Source organism: Vulpes vulpes, chromosome 5 (assembly GCF_048418805.1).
Source record: "Vulpes vulpes isolate BD-2025 chromosome 5, VulVul3, whole genome shotgun sequence".
In the NCBI taxonomy this organism is placed as follows: Eukaryota; Metazoa; Chordata; class Mammalia; order Carnivora; family Canidae; genus Vulpes; species Vulpes vulpes.
In genome coordinates, this window is record NC_132784.1 from 131057783 (window position 1) to 131075848 (window position 18066).

Below are 18066 nucleotides of genomic sequence, written 5' to 3' on the forward strand. Positions count from 1 at the left end.
CATACAGGGAGCCTGATGTGGGACTTGAACCTGGGACTCCAGGATCACTCCCTGGGCTGAAGGCAGATGCTTAACCGCTGAGCCACTCAGGCATCCCGAGCAAGTGAGTTTATTAATTCAAGTCTTCTGGCTTCATATTCTTTACTTTTTCTTTCTATCAAGTGGAGAGAGAGGCAAAGTATTAGTCCATATTAAGGGAATCAGCACACATTTTATGGGAGAGGCTATGCCTGACAGCCTTATAGGAAGGGCAAAATCTAGACATGTGGAACTAAGGAATGTCACAAACTGCATGAGTGGTCCTTTAACTGGATTCTTTGAATACACAGTCCTGAGTTGAATGAATCCATGAACAAGAACATGGAGGAAAATGTGAGGGGGATCATAGAGACCAATTTCATTTGGCCTCGAGCTTGGGTTTTTATCCAGGGGACTTTGGTAGAAAGTTGTTAAGGACCAGATTATAGATACTATTTGTCCCTCTACATCCCCCAACTGCCCCACTTCTTCCGTGAAATCTAGGTTGGATAAGTTGGCCGCAGCCTTTAGTGAGTAGGAATTATATTGTAATCTATGAGGCTGCGTTTTTGGAAGGGAGGTCCTGAAATTTCAAGCTTAATTGAGATAGGTCCAATTTCTTGGGACAGCACTAATGGAGACAGGGTCACAAAGCTGTCTTCTGAGCTTGGAAAAGGAAAGATGGTAAAGTGAGGTAAGGTCCTGAGGATTGCTCTGAACATTGGCTGATGTTACTAGTACACTTTAATGGGACGCTGGAAGCATGTTGTTTTATTGATAAATTTTTCAAGGGTCAGGAGAAGATATAATCAGGGTTTTTTTTTGTTTGTTTGGTTTGGCTTTTTTTGCATATGTCTAAGATTGTTCCTGGAATACCTAATTAAGACAAGTCCTTTTGTTTGGATACTTTGTGGGAGCTTGTTGCTTCTTTTCTTCTGAAGAACTTTTGAGTCTTTAGAGGAGAAATAAGGTTATGAGAAATTACCTATGTATATCTGTATTTATATCTATATTTGGATTTTGAAATCATGGGCTTCTTTTCCACCTCAGGGCCTTTGCATGTGCTTTATTTCCTGCATGTAATATTCTTCTTCAGTGGAGCAGATGGAGCTGATTTGTTTTTATCCTTTAAGTTCTTTACCTATTAGCACAACTATCCCTTCTTTGAGAGATTATCTCTGACCTATCTAAAAAGTAAGTTTCTATCTTCCAATCTAAGCCCTATCTAAAAACTGAGTTCCTTCCACCTTTGTTCCTGTCTTTATGTTTTGTTAATTTTCACCACAGCATTAATTAATTTATAATTATTTTATCTACTTACATATTTGTAGTACCATACTCTCAGAGTAATGTACTCCATGGTATCCTCAGAGAATGTAAATTTTGTAAGGATGGGGGTTATGATTCAGAATCTAGTTCCAGAACAGAATGGATCCTCACATAAGTATTTGCAAATGAATAAACAGTTGGAATATAATTGGAAAAAATACATGGTTATTGATAAGAGAATGTACCAGATTCCCATGTCAGATGGAGGATGTGTAAGATGTTTCTCCAGTGTGTATTGTAACAGGAATTTAATGTATAATAGCAACAGGGGATCTATATATGCATGATATATATGATGAAATATATATATATATATGATGAAAGATTCATACTGCTAAAGTAGAATGTTGACTAATTCTTTAAAAAATTATATAATAAATTTTGTGGGTAGAAAGTTTAAATGATAGAAAAGGGTGTAAAGCGAAAGTAAAACTTTTCCTTCCCCCAATTTCATTTTCAGTTGATCACTATTAATACATTCTTACATGTATTTCTAGAAATGTTATATGGTATTTGTCATTGGTTTTATTTATTTTTCTAGATAGTTAACTAGCTAAGTGTTATCTAAACCATTTTGATTATAATAGAAATAGCGTTCTGCTATTTGCAATTTTCATTTAATATACCTTGGATATTTTTTAATGTGAACCAGTAAAATCTTGCTTAGGGGGTCCGTGGTGGCTCAGCCAGTTAGGCAATTGACTCTTGGTTTTGTCTTGAGTTATGATCTCAGGGTCGTGGGATCAAGCCCCCTGTAGGGTTCTATGTTTAGTGCAGAGTCTGCTTGTCCCTCTCTCTCTGCCCCTCCCCCAGCTTGCACATGCATTCTCTCTCTGTCTCAAATAAATATTTAAAATCTTTAAAAAATCTGGTTCATATATTTATAGTCACTTCATTTTAATATTATATAAAACTTTGTTTCTACAGCTCCATTTTCTCTTCATTTTGCTGTGTTTTTCATACAAATTTTATGCATATAATTATATATCCATTAACATGGGCTTATGATTATCGCTTTATGTATCCAGACGCCTTTTACACCAGGAGGAGAAAAAACGAGTTACAAATGAAGATACATTTATACCGCCTTTTATATTTGCTTATGTAGTTGACTTACTGGTATTCCTTGTTAATTTTTTTTATTTTGTTTATTTTTTTAAAAATTTTGTTTATCATGAGACACACACACAGAAAGAGAGAGAGAGAGAGAGAGAGAGAGAGAGAGAGGCAGAGACACAAGCAGAGGGAGAAGTAGGTTCCATACAAGGAGCCTGATGTGGGACTCGATTCTGGGACTCCAGGATCATGCCCTAGGCCAAAGGCAGGAGCTCAACTGCTAAGCCACCCAGGTGTCCCAGTATTCCTTGTTTCTTTATATGATTTTGAATTACTGCCTAATGTTCTGTCATTTCAGTTTGGAGAACTCTTTAGGCTTTTCGGTGGGCAAGTTTGCTTCCAATGAATTTTCTCATTTTTTATCTTAAGTTGTCTTTAATATTTGAAGGATAGTTTTGCCCAACGTAAGATTCTTGGGGTTGACATTTTACTTTCTTTTGGCACTTCACACAGGTCATCCCACTAACTTCTGGCCCCCATGGTTTCTTAGGAGAAACCAGCTGTTAATCTTACTTAGGATCTCTTCATGTGATCAGTCTTGTCTCTCTTACTACATTCAAGATTCTCTGTCTTTATCTTTTGATTGTTTCATCATGATGTGTCTAGGTGTGGAACGCTTGATTTATCCAACTTGTAGTTCACAGCTCTTCTTGGCTGTGTAGGTGGGTTTTTTAAAACATTTTCATCAAATATAGGATATTTTTGGCTATTCTTTAAATCTGTCTTGTTTTCATCATCTCTTTTTATCTCTTCTTCATCTCCTTTTCTTTCTCTCTTCTCTCTCTCTTCCCCCTCCTTTTCCTTTTTGATTCCCATTATACCTGTATTGGTACACTTGATTGTGTTCCACAGGCCTCTGAGGGTTTTTAAAATTTTTTTTTCATTCTTTTCTTTTTCTGTTACTCAGATTGGGTAATCTGAATTGACCTATCTTCAACTCCACTTTCTTCTATCAGCTCAAATCTGCTAGTGAGCTCCTCTAAGTGCATTTTTAATTTATATTATTGTACTTTTCAACTCCAGAATTTCTGCTTGGTTCTTTTTATAATTTCACCTTATTTATTGATATTCTTTATTTGGTGAGACATTGCCCATATGCTTTAGTTCACAACACATGGTTTCATTTCATTCCTTGAAGATATTTTATGTAGCTGATTTAAAATTTTTGTAGTGGGCTGAGTGGTGGCTTCCATGATGTATTTCATGTCCTAATCCTCGTAGTCTGCCTTACATGGTAGAGGAGTAATTTATGGAAAAATATGTGATTAACTTAAGGATCTTGGAAAGTGGAGATTATCATGGGTTATCTGGGTTGGCTCTAAATGTAATCACAGGCATCTTTCTAAGAGATAGGGAGGGAAAGTTTTGAGATACACAAAATAGGAGAAAGCAATGTGAAGATGGAGGGATTAGAGTAAGATAGCCTCAAGCCAAGGAATGCTGGCACTCATCAGAAGGTGGAAGAGACCAGGAAAGGAATCTTCCCTAGAGATTCTAGAGGGAATGCCAGCACCTCAGATTTCCAGCTTCTGAGCTCCAGAACTATATGAGAATAAATTTACATTGTTTAAACCCACCAGGTTCATGATAATGTGTTATGGCAGACTTGGGAAACTAATAAAGTCTGTCAGGTAAGTCCAATGTCTGGTTGTCCTCAGGAACAGTTTCTGTAGACTGCTCTTTTCCCTGTTAATGGCCATAAATTTTGTTTCTTTGCATATTTTGTACCTTTTTGTTTTTTGTTGAAAATTGCACATTTAATATAATATTATGTCATGGGTTTGACTTTTGCTGAGTCCTGGAGATGACTCATGTCAGGCCCAGAGTGCTGATGTCGGCATGGCTTCCTGCTGGGTGACTAGGTACTTGCTTTTAGCCTTCAGTCTGCTTGCATATCTAATAATGCAACCAGGACTCTATCTAAGGCATTAGTGGGTCTCCATCCTTCCCATCTGGATCTCAGCCTGGACACCATGCAGAAGGGATGAGGTTTATCCTTGCTCCATCAGCCAGTCTGGTGATTTTACAGTAAGATGCTGCTCTTCGTAGTGATGCTCATGCTCATGCTGTCGGCCACACAAATATACATCTTGACTGTCCAGCTCTTTGTATTCTTAAACCTACTACCTGTAGAATCAGGCATTTTAGCATGTAATTTTAAAAGTGCATCTCAGACATTTGATGACCTTCCAGCAAGATTTGGTTATAGACTTCCAGCTGAAAGTTTAAGGGGTTTTTTGATTAACTCAAAACCAGAGAATGCCTATGAACCCATAGGACCTCCACCACTGAAAGACGATTCATCTGGCACTTTCATTGTGTTAATTAGAAGACTTTTGTGTAATTTTGATATAGAGGTTTTAAAAGCACCAAGAGCAGGATACAAAGCCGCCATAGTTCACAATTCTGATGACCTCAATAGCGTGGCACCCGGCGACTTTAATGTGCTAAATAAAGTGGACATTCTATGTGTTTTATGGGGGAGTTCTCAGCTAATGCCCTGAAAGATGAATTCACATTGAAAAAACGGGCCACATCATCTTAGTTCTAGAATTCAGTGTGTCTCTGGACATTTACTACCTAAATCCCCTTTTAATCGCAGTGTGTATCTGCCTTGTCTTGATTGTCCTTTTCATGAAGTAGGTAATTAATGTTAAATATATTTTAGAAAATAGTATGGATGGTTCTAAAAATCATTGTATTGAATGAGAGGAGCCTTACATAAAGAAGTATATATGAATCTATTTATTGGATTTATTTGTTGTGTCTGGAAAAGGTGAAGATGATCTAGGTAGGAAAATCAGAACAGTGATTGCTTCTGCGGGGGCTGGGATAGGACAGGGTGAGGGATTTACTGAGAAGAGTATGAGGGAACTTTTTTGGGGTAAGTCATATTATGTATCTTGAGAGAAGTTGCACAAATTTCTGTGTAAAATTTTGTGCATTTTATTGTATAGAAATTTTACCTAAGGGGAAAAAACTGTAAAAAATATTAAATTCTAAGCAATGATACATATGCTAGAGTATTTGAGGGGGCCATATACTGACTATCTGCAACTTACTTTGAGATGCACTGTAAAAAATGAAGGGAAAAAGAGGTGTTCTGATGGGTAGATAGAGGGATGGATAGGTAGGTGATAAAAATGCAGTATAATGTTAATTGTAGATCTAGGTATGGATATATGGGTATTATAAAATTTCTTCAGCTCTTTTCTGTATTTGAAATTTTTCATGTTAAAATGTAAATTAGGGGGATCCCTGGGTGGCTCAGTGGTTTAGCACCTGCCTTTGGTCAAGGGTGCGATCCTAGAGTCCCGGGATCGAGTCTCACGTCAGGCTCCCGGCATGGAGCCTGCTTCTCCCTCCTCCTGTGTCTCTGCCTCTCTCTCTCTCTCTCTCATAAATAAATAAATAAATCTTTAAAAAATGTAAATTAGGACTCCTGGGTGGCTCAGCGGTTGAGCGTCTGCTTCTGGCTCAGGGCTTGATCCCAGAGTCCCGGGATTGAGTCCTACATTGGGCTCCCTGCATGGAGCCTGCTTCTCCCTCTGCCTGTGTCTCCGCCTGTCTGTGTGTGTCTGTCATGAATAACTAAATAAAATCTTAAAAAACATGTAAATAAAGAATAGTATGAGGACTTGAAAAAAATTATGTGGCAACTCTGGCAATCAGCTCCTTCTCCTTCCTCGGGATTTGTTGTTGCTATTTGCCTAATGATTTTTCTGAACTAAATCTGTAAAGTCTGTATTCTTTGTTGTGTGTGACCATTGAAGTCTGCTCTGTTGAGAAGAGACTGGTGATCAATTAATGGTTGGACAGAGATCTGCATAAATGCCCGGAAGCAGTAAGTCTTCCAAGTTTCTGTTGAGGGTGTATGTGTGTGCTGGGACCTGTGTCTTTTACACTCAGCCAGGCAGTTGACAACTCTGCCTTCCTCTCCACTTCCTACTTGCACAGAGCTTCAAGGTCAGTCACAGCTGCTGAGAACGAGGGTCTTCTCAGCTATTTCTGAGCACGTGCACAGCCCTGAACAAGCAAACAGCCCCATACATGTGCATGGGCCTTTTAGATTTCCAGGAATATTTTGGCACCTTTTCAAAGCTCCTTATGGGCATTTCATTCCCCAGATTTCCCTTGATAAGTAAGCTTTTTGCTTAGTCTTCTGTTTACCCCAAGTGTTACCCATTGCCTCCATCAGCAGTGATGTTGACAATTAACAAATGCCCCCAGAGACAAGGCTGTTCACACTGAGAGAACTCTGAGCCAGGTCAGGTAAAAAGAAGCCTTTCAGGAAGGGTACACTTGTCGTGAGGAGCACCGAGCAATGTATACAGTTGTTGAATCACTATCTTGTACACCTGAAACCAATATAACACTGTATATTAACTATACTGGAATAAAAAAAAAAAGCCTTAGTAAAAAAAGAACCCTTCCAAATGGGGTCTTGCAGATAGGTCAAACACTGATCATTTTGTGTTAATGAGGCTTTGAAAGTTCCAACCCCATTCTGTATCCTCTAGTGGCTGCCAGCCTGCTGCTTTTCACTGAGATTGCAGACTACTGATTTTCAAGGCTGCTGTGTAGCTGGAAACCCAGGGATGAGAACAGGTGGAGTTAAAATGCCATTAAGCTCATTGTTCTTACTATGATTCAGCTGTTTTTCTGAAATAAATGCTCTCTGGATTACTGCAAGCCTTCAGTCAATTTTCAGAGTTCTGCAAAAGTTGTTATTGACTATTTTTGCCAATGATTTTATTGTTATGTGCTGGAGAGGATTTTGAGGGTCTTTTTTTTTTTTTTTTTTTTTTTGATGTCACTTCAACATGTGGCTTTTGGGTAAAGTGTTTTTATTTATTTATTTATTTATTTATTTATTTATTTATTTATTTTAAATATTTTATTTATCTATTCATGAGAGACACAGAGGCACAGACAAAGGCAGAGGCAGAGGGAGAAGCAGGCTCCATTCCATCCAGGGAGCCTGACGTGGGACTTGATCCCAGGTCTCCAACATCACACCCTGGGCTGAAGGCGCTGCTAAACCGCTGAGCCCCCCAGGCTGCCCCGGTAAAGTGTTTTGAAGGATGGAGGGGAGGGAACTTCACAATAGTTTTGCCTCATGACTTCACTATATAGTTTTAGCATGATTTCTTTTTAAATAAACCCCTATTTCTTCTTTGAGGTGATGGAGAGTATGCAGCTTGCCACCTAAATAGTGACCAGCAAAATGGCACATCCTTTGAGTCACAGCTTGTTGTATTTATGTTTTTTTTTTCCCTCCTCCTATTCCTACTGGCTTTTGCTTTGGGTTGCATCTCAACCCCTAGATTCTACTTCATTCCTAATTGGGGGATATCAGTAAGAATTTTCAGAACTTTCTCGATTCAGTTTCTCGTCTCCACAATGCTTCTTGACAATAATGAAGGGAGCTGAAGGTTGATATCATAAATCTTCAGACTGTTGTCTCTGATGGCACTTATCAAAATTTGTAGTGTGGCTGCTGTCATCCTCCATTTGACTGACTCACATTCTTTTTCCTTTTTGTATTTATTGTTAGGTTTTGGGGGTAGAGGTTCAGTGATTCAGTTTCTTCTTTGTACTTATTTTCTGAAAGGATGCAGAATTATTTACTTTGAAGTTAATAGTAGGGGCATCTGGGTGGCTCAGTGGTTGAGTGACTACCTTTGGCTCAGGTCATGATCCTGTGGTCCTGAGATCGAGTTCTGCATCAAGCTCTCCGCAGGGAGCCTGCTTCTCCCTCTGCCTGTGTCTCTGCCTCTCTGTGTCTCATGAAAAATAAATAAAATCTTAAAAAATTTTTAAACCAAATAGTAAATGTCAAGTGGAAATTTTGGTTTTAAAAAGTAAGTGTGTGGCCCTTTCTGGTTGTAGTTTACAAGGCCAGTTGCTTACTGCCAGTCACATCTAGTTTGTGCTAATGAGGCAATGCCATGTCCGTGTAGGATGTCTTAATATTTCTTCTCAATAGGAGGACAATAGTGGAACATGTTGAAAAAAATGAGAGACAGAATCCATTTTGTTTTATCTCTTTAAATTCAAGTCATTTGATTCTTTAAGAGTCAACTTCATTCTTAAAATTAATAGTATTATGCTGCATGTCTGTATGACCCTGAATGTGGCTGGATATAATACAGAAATAATAGAAATAATAATAGTAGTAGTAATAGTAGTAATGGGAAACTTTTGATAATGTATACATTGTATTTTTAGTTCACTTCTGCAGGAATGTTATAAGGCAGTTGTATTACTTTTGTTTGTTTGCCCAAGTCTTACAGTATGTTTTCTTTTGTTCACATGGCTAAAGTATCAAAATGTGAATGTCATCTTAACAAAGTTCATGTTCTTTTAAACTCCAATTCTTTAAGAAAACATCTACAAAGCATTACCAGTTTTGCTTTTGTAAAAAACAAAACAAACAACCCCCTCCCCACAAGAAACCCCCAAGTTTGTTCAGAAAAAATTATGAAATTCAGTAATTTCTAAATCAGTGTGATGAGGTTATTCCCATATCTCAGGAGATACCCTAGACCCAATGGTGTTGTGCTAGTGTGGATGTAATGAAACTCAATACATTAAGGATTATATTGGCAAGTCCATAATATGTCATTCCCCTGTCTCTCTCACTGTACCAGATATCCTAATTATTAAAAAATCACAGACATACAAAAATTCCATCAAGCCAGATAACTACATAACATCTGGAAGAATGGTTTTGGTTAAGGAACAAGATAATGAGTGGTCTTTTTTTTAATGTCAATCATTTGTGCTTATATTTATTTTATACTTTTTTCTTTGGACAGTTATTTTATTTATTTTTTAAAGATTTACTCATTCATTTTAGAAAGAGAGAACGAGCATGCATATGAGTGGGGCAGAGCAGAGGCAGAGGCAGTGTGAGAAGGAGAGAAGTAGACCCTCCGCTGAGCAAGGAGCCTGTGGACAGGGCTCCACATCTCAGGATCCTGAGATCCTGACTTGGGCTGAAACCAAGAGTTGGTCACTTAACTGACTGAGGCAGCCAGGTGCCCCTGGACAGTTATTTTAGTTGATGAACTTATTCATGCAACATATCATGCAAGTGCTGCTGATTTATACAGACCTGGAGTAAATATAGTTCATGCCATCAAGGGCGAAATGCTGGTCTGTATAACCCTAGACGTTTCTTGAGTCTGGTAATTAAGACAGGGATTCTTATTTAATAGTGGTGTGATTATTTTTCAGAAAACATCTAAGATGTTTGAAAATATAAGCCCTGCTCTATTATGTATTTATTTTCGTATGTCCCTGGGTAGCCTGTTTCAAGAGTTTTAATGGGAATGTGACTTTATCTGATAGACTGAATATGTTTTTCAGGACCTTGCATAATCTAGCAACTCTCAGAATTATGTTGTCACAAATAGAATTTTATTTCTTGTAGGCTTACTCTTCACATGTTTATACTCTTCATATATTTATGATTTAAAAAGTGAAGAGCTATTTTAAGGTGGAAGGAAGTAAGCTTAGCTCATCTTATATTGTCTCTTGAGAGAACATCACTCTCAAGGATTTGGAACTTCCACTTCCATTTTATTGGATAGGAAGAGGTCATGGGTTACTAGTTTCAGTCAATTTCTCCTTTTTATGGAAAAGAATACTCCCCAAGTGTGTAGAAAGGAGCACGTGAAAAAAAGATACAAAGCTTTGGCTTTATGTCTAAAGATCATACCTTTAACTCATAATTATAATGCTAACGATAATGGCTTACATGGGCCTGGTGAGGAATAAAGTGTTACAGCTTATTAAATCTACTATGTTTGTGTTAATTCAAATATATCCATGAGATAAAGAAACCATTAAGTTTCAAATGTTTATATCAAGTTAAGCATATCAAAGTTTATTTCCTACTGCTTTGATTAGCTGTATCCTTATGACAAGTTGTACTCTTTCCTTATTATTCACATAAAAGATTTGCATTTATAAAAGATGATTTCACTGATATTTCATTTACTAATTAAATATGTTTAATTTTTATATTTTGATTTGAAAATCAAATATTAAATTGTAGCTATTTACAAAGAAACATTTTTGTTTTTTTCTCTGTTCATAAGAGGGGGTTCAGGTTTACTTTCTGTATCACATATAGAATCTCTAAATTGATGATTTTATTTAACTAATGATCTGAGAAAACACATGTAATGAGTTGTTTATAGATATATTTTAAATAGAGAAAAATACACAGAAAGATAGCAAAAAGCTGAAGTAAAACAAAAGAGAATTTAATTTAGATCTCATGCTTAGAAATGTCTGAGACCACATTCTTTGAATATATAATCTTTAATGAAATGTCAAATTAGATGCTTTGAAAACTACATTAACTCTTTGAAGTTGTGTCAGCTTGCTTTTGTCCATTATCTTTGGAGAGCATTTAAGTGCTGAAATATACATGGTTATATAAGTTACAAAGAAAACTACTGAAAACAATACTTCTGCTTTGTAAGATGTCATATTCTAAGACAGATTACACTCATTTATTCATTTTAATGAGTATAGAGGGGATAAATGGGGATAGACTTTAATTAAATAATACAGAAATGAATAAAAATCATCAGTATCTTAAGTCCTGCAAAGTGGAGATTTATAATGCTGTGAGAACATTATGTAGAGAGATTTGATGTAGTCATGGTCATCAGGGAAATTTCTCTGTGAAAGTGATGATGAGTTGAGCTCTGAAAAAACACTGAGAGTTACTAGGCCAAGGGTAAGGAGAATCGTATTTCCTCTGCTTGGAATTTTTTACATATTTTGTACTATATAATATATTGACACGTTAGGATTGGCCTGAGAGAGCAGCCCTAGTTCATGTCCTTTTTCAGACAAGGAAACTAGAACCCATGGAGGTTAGGCAAGATTCATGGCTACTTCAGAGAAAAATTGAACTAGGATTTATGATTTATGATTAATGCCCTTTCTATTAAGCCAGGTTCAAGACATAAGACTAACAGAACAAAGATGCACTTAACTTCTTGTTCATTCATTTATTTACTCAACTTATAAAGCACCACTGTGTGGAAGACTCTGTGCTGCTTGCTGTGAAAGATACAGAAGTGAATAATATGTGGCATTTGCCTTGAGGGAACTTCTCATCTAGTAGGGAATATAAAACAATATCTGAATTTATGGAGTAAAGTGATATATGTCAACAGAAAATATATATATAAAATATGGGAATTGAGATGAGGAAAGAATTACGTCCATTTGGAATGAGTTTGTGAAGGCTTCCTGGAGGGAATGATAATTGAGCTGGGCTCAAGCATGAAAATAAAGGGCATTTGATGCAAAATGAACTGCATGAGCAAAGAAGATTGTCAGGACATCAGCAGGTAGTTCTCTTTAGATGATGCTAAAATGGGTCAAGGGAGAGATAGTGGAAAATAAATTTAGAACATGAGTTGAGGCTTGATTGTGGATAAACACTAAATTAAGGAGGGCCATATTAAAAAGGGTTCTAAACTAATCATAACTGTAGTCAATGCTAAGGGCACTGGTAGAAGAAAAAGAAAGATTGAAGGTGCATTAAGGGGTGCTGGGGATACAAAGATGAATACATGCAATTTAAGAATGGAAGTAAGTATGATGTGGGAAACATGGAGAAAACCAGGTATGGGAGCGTCATGCCTAGGTTCGGGAGATAGCCATTAGTTCTCCTGTGAAGAGTTTTCAAAGGCTTTGACAGTTCAGTGGAGTTTCAGTTGTTCATCTCTGCTCTCATTTTGTCTCTTTGGACCACTGGTTCTCTATAAGTCAATCTCGATCCAGCAGTTGTCAATGGAGCCCTATTAAACAGGTGTTACCACTATACCATGCTTCCTTTAGCTCACAAGGCTGCCCTGGATCCTTCAATTATTCATCCACCAAAGGTGGATTGAGAGCCTACTATGTGCCAGACACTGTGATTAGGTGTTGAGAGTAGCGGTAGACAATGATGGATACTTTTCCTGTCCTCAAGGGTCTTGTGTCTGGAAGTTTAAATGGTGTTATTAGAGTTAATGATTGGGGAAGGGTACTGGAAAGTATAGGAGATAAAGCCAGGGCTCTTTTCAATGATCAGTAACATTTTAGGGAAATTGAAAATAGACCTCTAAGGTCATATTTTAGTTGTCAGTGCTAGAGTCTTTGATGGCCACTAGGGAAAAAAATCCATATTAATTCTGAGATGCATGAACTTTCTTCACTCTGTGAGGGGTAAAGAAAGAAGGAGGACTCTTAGGTGGGAGCATGGCCTTGGAGTCCAACTGCCCTGGCTGGATCTCAGTCAGTACTTAGTTGCTGGGTGACTTGGTATAAGCAAATTAATGTCACTGCCCTCAGTTTCTTCAGCTGTAAAATGGGGAAAATTATATGTACCTCTTAGTCAGACTTCAGTGAGATGAGTATTTGAAGCATGCTGCCTTGTATATATGAAATGTTCATGAGCGACATCTTTTTAAAAAGATGCAGTGCTTGTAAGCGATTGGTATCTAACTAGTGCCTTCACCTGCATGTAGTATTTGGATGCCATCTCCACTGATGACTGCTCTTGGGCATTCTGAACTTTTGCTGCTTCTCCCAGATGCCAAAGGGATTGTGTTGCCCCCTCCTTCTTTTTGTAGTGAAGGTATGAAAATTAATTGTACCATATAGTATTTTTTTTCACTTTTAGAGAAGATGCTACATCAATAGTGTTTTATTCCTTTCCTCAAATTTAGTTTTCTACGGAAGTTGAAAATGCTTCTTGTCTTTTTCTAATCCTATTTTTTAAAAAAATGCATGTGGCTATTTACAGCTTTTAAGGTGATGGGTGGACATTTCTTATGAAACTAATAATTTGTGTCACTTTATAAAGCATTGCCCAAGTCCTTTCTTGCCAATCTTCTTGTGACATGTAACAATTGTTAGGTGGGATGGATGCGTATACAGATGCTTAACCAGATTTTATTGATTATAAATAAAATAGCTTAAAAATAAAACTTTAAAAATATAGTCACTGCTGCCATTTTCATAAGAAATTCAGAATAAAGAAATATGGGGTGTTCTCTTAGGGACAGGAACATGGCTTGGTTCCCTCTTCATTGTGTTTGGACATAGATGCAATCTGGAAAGCCATTTTCAGAACTGTTACAGTACCAAATATAGCACAAAAGAAATGTTCAGAAGATAGGACGAAAGCTGACCATGCTTCCAGAAAGGCCTTGACATTTATACTCTTAAAAATGAAGTAGCTATAGGACATATCAATTCTCTCAGTAAGCTCCAGTGTGTAAGAAATGCTATGTTACTTATTTCTTTTAAGTAAACCTGAATCCAACTCTGAACTCCCATCCCACTAGCTTGGAGGGAATTCAGTTTAAGTCAAAGAGCTAAAGAGTCCCTCCCTCACAGAGTTATGGGGTCTCGATCCTGAGGGTGTTGCACAGAACAGTGTTCAAGGGTGATCCTTGGCCTTTTAGTCCAAATTAGTTTCCACTTTGATACCCATTGTCCACCAGTTTCTCTCAACAGGGTACACTGGCATTTTGTCCTGTGCACACTGTAGGATATTTTTGGCATCCACGACCCTCACTCATTTTGACAACAAAAGTTGTCCTCCCCTTTCCAGATCCCCTGATGTACCTCCCTAGCCAATCCCTTGGGATTTGATGGTGTTGTGGCTACTATGTCACCCAGCACGTGGGGACCTAGTGGGTTCTGGTGCTCTGAATGGAATCTTGTGTGGCCACTTTGGTGTCATTTCCTATGGAGGCCCAACCTCTTTCCTAGAAGCCTGAATGGGGGAAGCTGTAGACTCCTTTACTAAAGATCCGAGACTTCCAACTCTTCATTAAGCTTGGGACAATATTTTTATTCCTCTTGCTCTTGTGCCACACCTGTCCCCACCTTTATCTGTCACTCTCACACAGAGTGTATTAGCTTTGTTGTTGTTGTTGTTTCCATAGCACAAGACTTTTGGAAAACTCTGGCAAGGGAAGGAGGTTCTCTTCGGGCTACTCCTGCCCTGCAGCTCACACTGTGGCAAGGAGTGCAGAAAGCCTGGCCATCCATTCTTAGAAGGTAGGAGTATTATCAGAAGGCCAAATAAAAAATGCAAAGTACTAAACGTTGCTTCACTCTTTTGCATCATTCAACAGCAGTAAAACCAAAAAGCTGAATTATCCCACCACATACCCAAGTATAAATTTTTTATATCACATGCCTCCAAAACAGATATCCTGACCTACCTCTCTGGTCTGGTTTCTTTGCCACAGGGAATCAGAGCTCTGTAAATGGTGAGTAAGACCATGGCTATCCGTTGGGCTGAGGCAAAGACAGAGGATAATTGGATAGGGTTGAAGGCGTATGTACTTTTTTCTATTGCAGAGTTTTTCAACTGAACAACAGAAAGCAGAAAACTATTTGAGCTGCTATTAGTCACAAGTCTCCTGTGGATGGTACTTTCTAGTTTGATAGGAGAGAAGTTAATTTGTTCCATGCAATGGATGCCTTAGGGCATTAGGATTTATATTCCTTGCCGAACCCTTTGGAGTATTTAGTGCTAATCCCATTTATCTGGTACTGTTGTCCTGTGAAATAATCAGAACTGTGCTTTATGGATGGTTTGTCATCCATTAAAGGAGGATGATAATAGTACCTACCCCATGGGGCTGCTATAGCTTAAAGGAACTAATGTATGTAAAGTACCCAGAACACTGCCTGGCAGTCACTAAGTGCTGTGTAAGGGGGGATCACTCTCATGTGTCCTGGCACTGTGCTAAGGACTCTAGATCCTTGTGCGTTCTCATTTATGCTCCCTAAGCCTTCCTGAGATAGATATTATTATTATCCCCATTTCACAGACAAGGGTATGGGACTTCAAGAGTTTTTTTCCTTGCCCAAGGAAACACAGACTTTGCATGAGTTGACACTGGTTACCAGTACAACAGGAAACATCCTCTTTGCATCTGGGAGGTGGAGAGTGGCTTGGGCCCACTGTGTTATAAAAGCCCCCAACAGTTTTCTACATGCCTGCACACACTCTTCAATTGAAAATAGAAAAAAATGAAGTAGAAATTGAATCAGAACTGTCCCAATGTTAAGACCGAAAAAAAAATGAATATGGTTCAGTCTGTTGAGTAACTCAGTTTGCACCTGGAATATATTTGTTTTGAGTCCCCTTACACACTACTGAAAAATATGCTGTAATTTTAGGCATTTAATGAAGCAGGCTAGTGGGCACATTGGTAATAGGTTACATTTTATTTTCCTTAGGGTAATTATAACAGGCTTATAATATAATGAGAGAATTTTGGTTTTGGAATTGAAATTAATTTAAATACAAATCACTGGAAAAACACAAGTCAGAACATTTTAACATTTTAAAAATTAGCAGATGTTCTTGTAGAACTTCACATTTTATATTTTCACATCATGCTCTGAAGTAAAATAAAAGCAGGATCTCCTATTATTTTGGGTGTGGATAATTCATAATGATTTAGTTATAAGGGATCTTTTTTTCTTCTCTATAAAAAGTTCTCCATGGTTCTCAGTGCTCATGTTTTTACCAATTAAGAACCTTAAAAATATGTTTGAGATGTTCATTTATCATGAGAAACACTATGGTTCCCTGTCTTTTCCTTGACAATTCATTGTCAAACTTTCCTTCTTGTTATTGTGTTAACATGTTTCAAGATAATTTCTTTTTGTAAGGAAGAGATATCTGTGACCACTATTAGGACAAACTTGATAAAAATATTTTGCAGATTCCTTTGCAAAAATAAGACTGTTGAATAACTATGGAACACATGCATCAAGTTTTGTGTTCTGGCTTTAAGATCAACAACAAATGCTGATAATAACTAAAATTCTAATTTGTTGTGTTTATACTTGGGGCCAGGTTATATCCCAAGCATGTTATCTCATTAATTCTTAGTGACAAAGCACTAGTAAGTATTATCCCCATGGTACACAGGAAGGAGCTGAGGAATCAAAGATGTTACGTGATTTTCTCAGGTAAGAATGTTGACAGATGGTGGAGCGGTGGTTTGAATTCAGATCTCTGTCATTAACCAGTTTCTTCAACTACTGCATTACGATATTAGTGATACAGAAAAGCACAGCACAGGCTATTATGGACATACAGCAGTATACACTTCATCAAACCTGGGAGGCTTGAGTCTTAAAGTATGTGAATGAGTGTAGGGTGTTTTTGGAGGGGACAGGGATAGTATGGGGCAGGGGGAGAAGAAAGGAATCAAGTAGAACATTCTGCAATTAGGAGAAGCTATTTCTGTTACTTGCAGTATACTGAGAATATTATATGAGTCAGGGGATGATGCCAGAGAAGTAAGGCCCACATTGTGGAGAAAGCTGTGTTGAAGAGCGTAGGCATGTTCTTCTATGATAGAAAGACACTGATAGGTTTCAGGCTTATAACTGGTATGCTATGTTTGTCTTTTAGGTAGATCATTCTTAAATGGGTGAGGAGATAGTTTTTGTGGACAAAACTGGAGGTAGGTAGACCACTTTCAGTCTTCTATGTAAAGATGATGAAGACTTTGGATTAGGTCAGTGATACTAGGGCATCCTTTTAGGATGTAACTGAGATACAGATTTATAGTATTTAGTAGTTCTTAGCTCTGGGTGATGAGGGAAATAAAGGGATAAACAGTAAGTGCCAGATTTCCAGCCTATGTAACTGGCTGGATTGTAGAGTCACCAATTAAGACAGAAAAATATAGGAAGAGAGTCAGGCAGAGGATGGAATGAGTTCAGTTTGGGACATGCTGGGTTTGATATAGTCAACTGGTAACAGTCAACAGAAACTGACTATATGAGGGCTGCCTGGGTGGCTCAGTCAGTTCTGCCTTCAGCTCGGGTCATGGTTCTGGGGCCCTGGGATCGAGCCCTGCATTGGGCTCCCTGCTCAGTGAGGAGTCAGCTTCTCCCTCTGCCCCTCCTCTTTCTCCTGATCTCTCTTTCTCTCTCTCTCAAATAAATACATAAATAAAATCTTTAATAAGAAAAAAATGACTATATGAGTCTGATACTGTGGGCAGGGATTTGAGGTAGAGACAGACTTAGGAATAATAAGCATTTATGGTAGGTGCATCTATTAGAGTGATCAAGATCATGGCACAAGTGAGAATAATGAGCTGTTGATGGGCCACTGAGGTACCGGGTTGGGTGAAGAAAGGGAAGCCAAAACAAGAATAATCAGAGATATGATGAACCAAAAGTATGTGGCATCAGAGAAACAGAGTTTCAGGAAAATGATAAACAGGCGTGCAGTGCTGTATAGCAGTGTTACAAGGGTTCAGAAATGTTCACTGTGAATGCGACATTAGATATAACTGGTGACTTTTGCAAGGACAGAGTACTGTGGTATTGACAGAAATTATGGCACATTGGTTTTAGGCATAAATATTAGGCTGGCAACTGAGATGGCAAGGTAGGAGTTCTCTTTCAAGTATTTTGGTTGATAAAGGGAGAAGACTGTGTAGTAGGTAAAGGTGAATGTGTGTGTGTGTGTGTGTGTGTGTGTGTGTGTATGCATGCATATATGTAATATATGTATACATGTAGCTATTATTA

At 37.9% G+C, this 18066-nt stretch overlaps 1 protein-coding gene and 1 pseudogene across 2 annotated transcripts in view; both read left to right on the forward strand.

Annotated features, from left to right (window-relative positions):
• The window catches only part of SUGCT (succinyl-CoA:glutarate-CoA transferase), a 719796-nt gene that overhangs the window by 223065 nt on the left and 478665 nt on the right, over positions 1 to 18066 (forward strand). The gene's annotated exons all lie outside the window — the stretch shown is intronic.
• Positions 4497 to 5106, forward strand: LOC112925832 (E3 ubiquitin-protein ligase RNF13 pseudogene; annotated as a pseudogene).